Source organism: Moschus berezovskii, chromosome 3, assembly GCF_049115385.1.
Source record: "Moschus berezovskii isolate FMDL1 chromosome 3, NW_MosBer_1.0, whole genome shotgun sequence".
NCBI classification, from domain to species: domain Eukaryota; kingdom Metazoa; phylum Chordata; class Mammalia; order Artiodactyla; family Moschidae; genus Moschus; species Moschus berezovskii.
The window spans coordinates 116,167,179-116,179,006 of NC_142462.1; positions in this window are offsets into that span (position 1 = coordinate 116,167,179).

Here is an 11,828-nt window from a genome sequence, read left to right on the forward strand (position 1 = left end):
CACACAACTTCCTGCAAATACCACCACGTTAACCTAGTGTCTCAATACTACTGAAAAAATGAGAGCTTGCTATGATAACAGGTTTTCTGCTCAAATTTGCTACTAATTGCTACATTCATTTCCAATTCTTTGGCAAACCCGCCCCTGATTTTATTGGAGCCCTCTGGGGTTACATCCGTTCCGTTCCGTTCAGTCGCTCAGTTGTGTCCGACTCTTTGCGACCCGTGGACTGTAGCCTACCAGGCTTCTCCGTCCATGGGATCCTCCAGGCAAGAATACTGGAGTGGGTTACCATTTCCTTCTCCAGGGGATCTTCCAGACCCAGGGATCGAACCCGGGTCTCCCGCATTGGAGGCAAACGCTTTGACCTCTGAGCCACCAGGGAAGCCCCTGGGGTTACATATTTCTTAATAAATACTTGAAACATCATTTCATCCCATAAAGGTAATTTGTAGTCTGCTGAGTATTTGTGAAAGTTTATCAGAAGAAGTAACTAAAAGTGTCACATCAGAGAAATTAACTAAAAAAATTAGTTTTAAGCACCAGTTTCCAACCTTGATATAATTTGGATTTTTTTTACCATGAAAATATATTATTTAGTTGAAAATAATATTTCAATAAATAAGAATTTAATGGAAGGCAAGGTATTGAGAGGGAAAGAAATTTAATGAGTTTAGAAAAAACAGAGATGAAAGGTAGACTGACCCAGGAAAGAGAAGACCAGCCATACAGCACCTGGAGTTAGAGAGAGGCCCCTCTTGATTCATAGACAATATTGCATAAAGTACAAATGAAGAGATGAAAACAACCTTCTCTAATCTTGCTTCAGCCTTAAGGCATCTCAAGGTTCTGCTTAGATTCAGCACTCTAGTTTTCTGGGATACTCTACAGAGGTAAGAGTACAGCACTCTCAGATGTCCCAGTTCAATCACTCTCGGACTTAACCTCCACATCTGATGCAAAAGCCCTCAGCTGTTCCCTGGTTCTCCCATTTGCATGGTAGATGTGAAATTGCGTGAGCTCCCTAGTCACCCAAACTCTCTAAGTGGTTCCACAGATACCATCTTCTCCTGTAAGATAACCAAAGATGATCACAAAGGTCCCCCAAAGATGGGATCTGTCATCTGTCCCCACAACTGAATTTCTTGCAAGTAGAAGCAGGCTGAACAGTCACCAAAGCCAGGGAGATAGAGAGCTGGGATGACAGGACTTTTCCTGAGAAACTTCAGGAGAGCAGCTTCCACACATAGAATGTGAATCCAAGGCTCCGAAAGGAACCAGTCCATCCATAGAAAGGTCACTGAATACAGCTTCTTGCTTCTTGGTAGTGCCATAAGGAATACATGCCGTGCATGTCTTGCCTCTTCTAATCTGATCTGACTTTGTCCTATGTCCATGGACTAAATGCTCTTTAAACACACTCTGTACACTTTGGGGCCACCACTTATTAGAGATGATTCTCCGGACCAAAAATGCAAATCAGAGAAGGTATGATTAGGCACATTAGTGTCAAGGCATCCATTCTATTAATATAATCTAAAATTCCACATCTGAAATCTACAGCAAATTTTAGAGTTGAGGCATTGAGAAGAAGACAAGACATTTGTCATCCAGAGGACAAAGAGACAGGACGCTTCATGGATCCTACAAACTCAGAGCAGGGGTTAGGAAGTAGGGCTTAGTAAAGGAAGGAAACATGCTTACAGCAGTTAAGACAGGATCTATCCTAAGGATCCGGGAACATTCTAATGTTGGGGGAAAAAAATGATAATGGTCCACCTCCTTCCTTCCTCTCCCTCTCCTCAACTTAAAGTTCTGACTACTTGTGAATGGGTAAATGAGATCAGGCACAGCAAAATAAAGTTCCGGCCAAACACTGACCTTTCTCAAAAAAAAAAAAAAAAAAAAAATAAGAAAACAACTGAGGTAGCAAAAAGGAAATCCCTCAGATGTGATGATTTTGGCCAAGTGAACTTGACCCAATAGCTCCAGGGTCTTCCTGCTAGAGTTATAAGAGCCATCCTGGCTCCCTGAGGACACAGTCCTCCTGAGCTTCAAATTCTTCCAGCATGCGTGCTCTTCAGTTTCTGTTCAAGACCAGCCCTGCTGTCCTGCTCCTCATTCTCTGCCTGAGACTTGGTTCAGGTGCAGCTCAAGACCTAGTGTAAGTCATGTATTCTTCCTCCCTGCAGAAAATCTTCCAGGGGAGGACACTTTTGCCAACAAAGAACTCATTCTCTCCCTGCTCAGAAACTGATGGGAGAGGTTACCAAATCTATGATTTACAGCTCCTTTGTGTTTTAAATCTGTTTTCTATCCTTTTATCATTCTCTCCTTTTGCCATGAAAGAGAAACATAGTTGGCAATGTGACCGTGGTCAATAGCTGTGGTATAAACTTTACATAAGGTGCCTGAGCTGTACAAGAGGGGCCATGGCCCTGGTCACTGCCCAGAAGAAAGGGTTGTGCTGATCCACCAACTCAGATGATCCCTGTGCTTCATGGGCATCTGTGCTCACCTCAGGTGTGTGTCATGCAAAGTAGATCCTTATGGCATTGATGCCTCTGTATCCCTTTTATCCCCCTGTTCTTTCTGCCTCCCTTGCTTCCATATTTCCTCCCAGGTTACCTCAATCCAAGACTTATCTGACCTTTTTTCTGCCTCTTTTTCATATCTAGACAGGAGGTGATTTCAGCAAAACTGACAATTGATCCAGTTGAAAACTTAACTAACTATTACGACGTAACAGTCACAGTTAAAAGTCACGTGGCCAAATGCATAGTGGTAAGTGAGGATTTGGGGGTCATGGTGAGTGGGGAGAGAGAAGAAAATATCCTCATAAATGATTTCAATCCTCACTGTTGATTTGAAGTGAAACATCATCTTACAAAGTCACCTACAAATGCTTTTGCATGCATTAGCCATGCACTTCAGAGCAACTCTCTTAGGAAAGTATGTGTTATTATTTCCATTTTTAAAATGAAGAAGTGATGGTAAAGATGGAATAGTCAAATTCATAAATTCTGAAAGTACATTGGTAGCTTCCAGGGCCAAGGTGTATGGGAATGGGGACGTTAGTGTTTAATGGGGACAGAGTTTCAGTTTAGGAAGCTGAAAAATCTGGGAAATGGGTGATAGCCAGTGCTGCACAACAATGTGAATGGACTTAGTGCCACTTAACTGTACAGCTGAATGTGGTTAAGATGTTGTTTTTTATTATGTCACTTTTACCACAAGAAAGAAAAAGCACTAAAAAACAGAGAAGAATGTAACGGTAGGCAGAGGATTAATGAGAAGAGGCTTTAAACCATGTCAGGACTCTTATATTCCCCAGGGGAGAAGCAAGGAGGAGAGAGAAAAGCTATAAGAATAGGGATGAAAACAAAGATGAATAAGACCGAGTGACAATGATTAAGCAGCGTTGCTGGACCTGAGCCATCCACGCCCCTGCCACCATCCTGTGCAGTGGGAAGGCTGAGTCAGGGAGACTCCATTCAATAGACCATGGCAGATGGGAGGGAAGCTGCAAGAATGGGGTGATTACGGTCTCCCTTACCGATGAGAGACTTACTGTCAGACCAGGACTGGCTTTCCAGCCTCTACCTCCATCACCTTTTCTCACTGTCTTCACTTAGCCTTCAGATCCCCTAGGCCACCAGCTTCCCTATATTTGACAGCAATCAGCAACCTCCTCAGTGAGGTTTTTAGAAAACGACACAAACAGAAGGGAAAGTTGCAGAGCTACCAAAAACCCTAAATAAATAAAAAGAAAATAAAAAAGAAATACATGTGGTATCTGATATTTACTCAAATATAAATGATGTTAAAAATGCCTTTGAGCATCCCCTTTCCAAACATCTTCTCTGTTTCTGTCTCAGGAAGGTCCTGGGACTTTCTCTTCTCAGGTCTGACCTCAGTAGGTTCCTTCTCCCATCTGAGAATCTCTGTCATTCCTTTCATCTTGTATCTGAGTAAAAATTTTATAACTGTATTGGGTAAGCAAACACATACTAAGTACTAGTTGGCCAAGTGCTTTCAGGTTCAAGGTGTCTTTATTTGTACAATACACATAGTACTTTACCTTCATAAAGAGCTTTATCATACACAAAACTCAAAAAATTATGAACTCATACCGACTAGATAGCTAGATTTCATACCTTGATTTCACAAAGGTAGAATGAAAAGCTCAGAGTAATAATGTCATGTCACAAAGCCGGAAACCAGCACAATAGGGACAATGAACTCTGTTTTGTTTATCTGGTGGGTTTATTCCCCACCACATCAGAGCAGACTGCTTTTTACAATCTCGATGACACTCTTTTGAGTTTAACCATAAATGTGTGAAGGGGTGATGTCTAGGGGAAACCTCTGGTGCCCTCTGCCTGTGTTGACCTAAAATATGCTTATTTTGCTTAATGGTTACTCCCCAGCTGCCTCAGTCAAATCTATGCTTTTTCCTCAGGTTAGAGTCACACTCGAGGACATCAGCAACATCATTTTTCCTTATGGTAATTTTGTTTACACAGCCTGTCTGTGTAATTTCAGTACAAGAAACTTCTTTTGGGAAGTACAAGCACCAGGTATGTGCTGAGACTTCCTGCCAGGGCATTAATGTCAGGTAAGGGGAAATGTCATGTGAGGGCGAAGCTTAAAGGGAAACCAACACACGGCAGAAAGCAATATGAATAAATTACTGGAGGAAGAGTGAAACTCATCACATAGAGGCAATGTGGGCAAGGGGTTCAAGGTGGAGGAAGGGAGAAGGGCTGGTAAACATCTGTGTCTTGTATAGGAGCCTGAGAAATGGGGCTGAGTTTCATACACAGTAAAAGGCAGGATACGATGTTTTGTGGGTGGGTCTGGTGTAAGAAGACCAGCAGTGGAATCCAGCTGTCTGACACAACATTGCTTTTTCTCTCCAGAAAATGGGATCATAAAAGCGAAAGCTGAAGTTGTGTCAGAAGAGAATATATGCCCTTCTGATGTGGAAATCTGCTCCCTTGTTTACAAAGTCTGTATCAAGCGTGAAATCATCATAAGATGCTGATCTCAAAAGTCTGCTGAGTTTGTGGGCATCCGTGTAGACAGGAAAATAAACTTCCTATGGGCTTCTCAGGCTTCCTGCCTGTGTTCTCTCTCCTAAATTAGTATTGTGTCTGTTCAGACACCAGAGGATCCTAATGAACCAGTATTTTAAGAGGACTTCGCAGGGATGATACATGAGCATCTACTTCCTAGCAACTGAGAAGAAAGAGAAGACAGAACTAACTATGCTAACCATTTAACACAGTGGGGAACATGTCCAGAGAGAACTGTCCCTAGGGCTAAGATTAAGGGTAGAACTGAGCAACGATTCTAAGCAGCAGTCCCGAATCAGTTTAAACCAGGAACCAGTTTTGTGGAAGACAGTTTTTCCATGGACCAGGAGTTTGTGGCAGGGGGAGGTGAGGGATAGTTTTGGGATGATTCAATTGCATTATATTTATTGGCGATTTATTTCTATTTTTATATCATTAGCTCCACCTCAGATCATCAGGCATTAGATCCCAGAGGTTGGAACCCCAGGATTAAGTTTCCTTCCTATTTCAGTACAGTTATATGCACCTGCCCCTCCCAATTATCTGAAAGTTCAATGAACCTGAAGTCTTAAATTATTATATCTTGCTCCTCTTGAACCAGCAAAAGACTAGCAGGAACTCAGGTGTGCTGGGCTCCTGACCAGCATGTCCCTTCCCTGTGCCTAAGCTCTTTCTTCACAATAAGGCAAAACTCGGCCAGCAAGGAGATACCTATTGTGAGTGTTGAGGAGTTATGGAGACCATTCATCACTGCTGCTAATGGGCATGTATAAATAGGTACAGCCATCCAGAAAATCACCTGATGTTACTTAAATTAATTGTGTACATACCTTCAGACCCAGAACTTCCACAACCAGAAGTGATGGTCAGTTCAGTAGAGTTCAGTTGCTCAGTTGTGTCCGACTCTTTGCGACCCCATGAACCACAGCACTCCAGGCCTCTCTATCACCAACTCCCGGAGTCCACCAAACTCATGTCCATTGAGTCGGTGATGCCATCCAGCCATCTCATTCTCTCTCGTCCCCTTCTCCTCCAGCCCCCAATCCCTCCCAGCATCAGGGTCTTTTCCAATGAGTCAGCTCTTTGCATCAGGTGGCTAAAGTATTGGAGTTTCAGCTTCAACATCAGTCCTTCCAATGAACACCCAGGACTGATCTCCTTTAGGATGGACTGGTTGGATTTCCTTGCAGTCCAAGGGACTCTCAAGAGTCTTCTCCAACACCACAGTTCAAAAGCATCAATTCTTCGGTGCTCAGCTTTCTTTATAGTCCAACTCTCACATCCATATGTGACCACTGGAGAAATCATAGCCTTGACTAGACGGACCTTTGTTGGCAAAGTAATGTCTCTGCTTTTTAATATGTTGTCTAGGTTGGTCATAACTTTCCTTCCAAGGAGTAAGCATCTTTTAATTTCATGGCTGCAATCACCATCTGCAGTGATTTTGGAGCCCAGAAAAATAAAGTCAGCCACTGTTTCCACTGTCAGAGAGACAATTTTGATCCCTGGGCTCCAGGGCCAATCTACTCTAGCTATCAAAGACAAAAGGCCACTGAAGAGCCATTGTTTTAAAAGACATGTACATCATGAAGGACTTTTCGTGACCCCATGCACTGTAGCCCGCTAGGCTCCACTGTCCATGGGCTTTTTCAGGCAAGAATACTGGAGTGAGTTGCCATTTCCTTATCCAGGGGACCTTCCTGACCCAGGGTTCAAACCTGGGTCTCCTGCACTGCAGGCGGATTCTTTACCAGCTGAACCACCAGGAAAGCCCTCATAATTACAGCTTGTGAAGAACATCACCATACCCCTAAAGAGTGTGATTCCCAAGTCATTTCCTTAGCAGCTCATGTCTGTGCCTTTCCTGGCATGCCACATGTCCAGCAGTTTCCACATAGGCAATGAATGAAACTCAGTATATATCTTGAACATATTATTCCCATTGTAACAACTCTTTCACTTAAAAAAATTATTCCATTGATTTAAGAAGATGTTAGATGGACCTAGAAATCAGATAGTCTGTGAGCTCTCAGATAGTGGTGCTGAATAAACACTGCAGGTAGGAAAAAGTTCCATGCCTAGAATGTGCATCAAATTCAGTACAGACAAGATGCGTGCATGAATGCTAAGTCACTTCAATGTGTTCAGCTCTTTGAGATCCTATGGAGATACTGCCCCCTCAAGAGTCTAAAGGATCCAGTGTAATCATTATTCTATGAAATTGTCTCCTTGAGAGATGGTACATTATTGAGATCTCAGTATTAGTTTTTGTTGTTGAAAGGCCAGCACCTGCAACATCAAACTCACTTATGGGAAGAAATGAATTTTTTTAATTTTACCAAATATTACATTTTTAAAGTATTTTTAAATATTTATTTATTTAGCTGCTCTGGGTCTTAACTGTGGCACACAGAATCTTAGATCCTCATTGCGGTACATGGGTTCTTTGCTTGCAGCATGCAAACTCTATGTTGTATATGGTATCTACTTCCCTGACCAGAGATCAAACTTTGGCCCCCTGTATTGGGAGCACAGAGTCTTAACCACTGGACCACCAGGGAGGTCTTTAGCATATGCTTTATTTTTATGGAAGTATGGTTGATTTGCAATAAGTTTCAGGTACACACCACAGGAATTCAGTTATATACACATGTATATTTATATTTATTTAGATTCTTTTCCCTTATAGGTTAAGGGAAATAGTTATAGGTTAAGTACATAATGGACTTATGTACTATTTCCAACTTATGAAGGATGGCTGCTGTATCCACTCAAAAATATAATATCTGAGTCCTCCGCGTCTAAGTAATAATGCGGAACTCTGATTTCTTTGTGTTTCACAGTCAGAAACTGGGTTTCCATAGTACTCAAGTCCACCTTTTAAAAAATTAGTTTTCTCCTGGAGAGAACATAGACTTATTCCAGAATCCTGTTGATCTATCCTGCCACACTCTAGTGAGACTTAACAGAGTCGACACTCAGAGTCCATCATATACCATGAATCAGTGTAGCACGTTCAGTTCAGTCACTCAGTCGTGTCCGACTCTTTGCGACCCCATGAATCACAGCACGCCAGGCCTCCCTGTCCATCACCAACTCCCGGAGTTCACTCAAACTCATGTCCATCGAGTCGGTGACGCCATCCAGCCATCTCATTCTCTGTCGTCCCCGTCTCCTCCCGCCCCCAATCCCTCCTAGCATCAGAGTTTTTTCCAGTGAGTCAACTTGTCGCATGAGGTGGCCAAAGTATTGGAGCTTCAGCTTCAGCATCAGTCCTTCCAAAGAACACCCAGGACTGATCTCCTTTAGAATAGACTGGTTGGATCTCCTTGCAGTCCAAGGGACTCTCAAGAGTCTTCTCCAGCACCACATTTCAAAGGCATCAATTTTTTGATGATCAGCTTTCTTCACAGTCCAAATCTCACAGCCATACATGACCAAGGGAAAAACCATAGCTCTGACTAGACGGACCTTGGTTGGCAAAGTAATGTCTCTGCTTTTTAATATGCTATCTAGGTTGGTCATAACTTTCTTTCCAAGGAGTTCAGTTCAGTTCAGTTCAGTCGATCAGTCGTGTCCGACTCTCCGCGACCCCGTGAATCACAGCATGCCAGGCCTCCCTGTCCATCAGCAACACCCAGAGTTCACTCAAACTCATGTCCATCGAGTCGGTGATGCCATCCAGCCATCTCATTCTCTGTCATCCCCTTCTCCTCCCACCCCCAATCCCTCCCAGAATCAGAGTCTTTTCCAGTGAGTCAACTCTTCATATCAGGTGGCCAAAGTATTGGAGTTTCATCTTCAACATCAGTCCTTCCAGTGAACACCCAAGACTGATCTCCTTCAGAATGGACTGATTGGATCTCCTTGCAGTCCAAGGAGTAAGCGTCTTTTAATTTCATGGCTTCATCACCATCTGCAGTGATTTTGAAGCCCAAAAAAATAAAGTCTGACACCGTTTCCACTGTTTCCCCATCTATTTCCCATGAAGTGATGGGACCAGATGCCATGATCTTTGTTCTGAATGGTGAGCTTCAAGCCAACCTTTTCACTCTCCTCTTTCACTTTCCTTAAGAGGCTTTTGAGTTCCTCTTCACTTTCTGCCATAAGGGTGGTGTCATCTGCATATCTGAGGTTATTGATATTTCTCCCAGCAATCTTGAAAACAGCTTGTGCTTCTTCCAGCCCAGCGTTCCTCATCATGTACTCTGCATGTACTTATAAGTTAAATAAGCAGGGTGACAATATACAACCTTGACGTACTCCTTTTGCTATTTGGAACCAGTCTTGTTCCATGTCCAGTTCTAACTGTTGCTTGCTGACCTGCATACAGGTTTCTCAAGAGGCAGGTCAGGTGGTCTGGGATTCCCATCTCTTTCAGAATTTTCCACAGTTTATTGTGATCCACACAGTCAAAGGCTTTGGCATAGTCAATGAAACAGAAATAGATGTTATTTTTTTCTGGAACTCTCTTGCTTTCTCCATGATCCAGCGGATGTTGGCAATTCGATCTCTGGTGCCTCTACCTTTTCCAAAACCTGCTTGAACATCTGGAAGTTCATGGTTCACATACTGCTGAAGCCTGGCTTGGAGAATTTTGAGCATGACTTTACTTGCATGTGAGATGAGTGCAACTGTGCGGTAGTTTGAGCATTCTTTGCCATTGCCTTTCTTTGGGATTGGAAAGAAGACTGACCTCTTCCAGTCCTGTGGCCACTGCTGAGTTTTGCAAATTTGCTGGCATATTGAGTGCAGCACTTTCACAGCATCATCTTTCCGGATTTGAAATAGCTCAACTGGAATTCCATCACCTCCACTAGCTTTGTTTGTAGTGATGCTCTCTAAGGCCCACTTGACTTCACATTCCAAGATGTCTGGCTCTAGGTCAGTGATCACGTTGTCGTGACTATCTTGGTCGTGAAGATCTTTTTTGTACAGTTCTTCTTTGTATTCTTGCCACCTCTTCTTAATATCTTCTGCTTCTGTTAGGTCCACACCATTTCTGTCTTTTATTGAGCCCATCTTTGCATGAAATGTTCCCTTGGAATCTCTAATTTTCTTGAAGAGATCTCTTTTTTTTCCTATTCTGTTGTTTTCCTCTATTTCTTTGCATTGATCGCTGAGGAAGGCTTTCTTATCTCTCCTTGCTATTCTTTGGAACTCTGCATTCAGATGCTTATATCTTTCCTTTTCTCCTTTGCTTTTCGCCTCTCTTCTTTTCACAGCTATTTGTAAGGCCTCCTCAGACAGCCATTTTGCTTGTTTGCATTTCTTTTCCATGGGGATGGTCTTGGTTCCTGTCTCCTGTACAATGTCACGAACCTCCGTCCAGAGTTCATCAGACACCCTATCTATCAGATCTAGTCCCTTTAATCTATTTCTTACCTCCACTGTATAATCATAAAGGATTTGATTTAGGTCATATCTGAGTGGTCTAGTGGTTTTCCCTACTTTCTTCAATTTAAGTCTGAATTTGGCAATAAGGAGTTCATGATCTATCGATCCTGGGTGTTCATTGGAGGGACTGATGCTAAAGCTGAAACTGCAATACTTTGGCTACCTCATGCAACGAGTTGACTCACTGGAAAAGACTCTGATGCTGGGAAAGGTTGGGGGCGGGAGGAGAAGGGGACGACCAAGAATGAGATGGCTGGATGGCATCACCGACTCTGTGGACATGAGTTTGAGTGAACTCCGGGAGTTGGTGATGGATAGGGAGGCCTGGTGTGCTGTGATTCATGGGGTCGCGGAGAGTCAGACACGACTGAGCGACTGAACTGAACTGAACTGAACTGATCTGAGCCACAGTCAGCTCCTGGTCTTGTTTTTGGTAACTGTATACAGCTTCTCCATCTTTGGCTGCAAAGAATATAATCAATCTGATTTCGGTGTTGACCATCTGGTGATGTCCATGTGTAGAGTCTTCTCTTGTGTTGTTGGAAGAGGGTGTTTGCTATGACCAGTGCGTTCTCTTGGCAAAACTCTATTAGCCTTTGCCCTGCTTCATTCCATGCTCCAAGGCCAAATTTGCCTGTTATTCCAGGTGTTTCTTGACTTCCTACTTTTGCATTCCAGTCCCCTATAATGAAAAGAACATCTTTTTTGGGTGTTAGTTCTAAAAGGTCTTGTAGGTCTTCATAGAACTGTTCAACTTCAGCTTCTTCAGCATTACTGGTTGGAGCATAGACTTGGATTACTGTAATATTGAATGGTTTGCCTTGGAAACGAACAGAAATCATTCTGTCATTTTTAAGATTGAATCCAAGTACTGCATTTCGGACTCTTTTGTTGACCATGATGGCTACTCCATTTCTTCTAAGGGTTTCCTTCCCACAGTAGTAGATATAATGGTCATCTGAGTTAAATTCACCCATTCCAGTCCATTTTAGTTCACTGATTCCTAGAATGTCTATGTTCACTCTTGTCATCTCCTGTTTGACCACTTCCAATTTGCCTTGATTCATGGACCTAACATTCCAGGTTCCTGTGCAATATTGCTCTTTACAGCATTGGACCTTGCTTCTATCACCAGTCACATCCACAACTGGGTAGTTGTTTTGCTTTGGCTCCATCCCTTCATTCTTTCTGGAGTTATTTCTCCACTGATCTCCAGTAGCATACTGGGCACCTACTGACCTGGGGAATTCCTCATTCAGTATCCTATCATTTTGCATAGGATCTCCCAAATGATGTGGCCAAAATAAAGGATTTATATTAGCTCAGACTGCCATAACAAAATACCTTAGACTG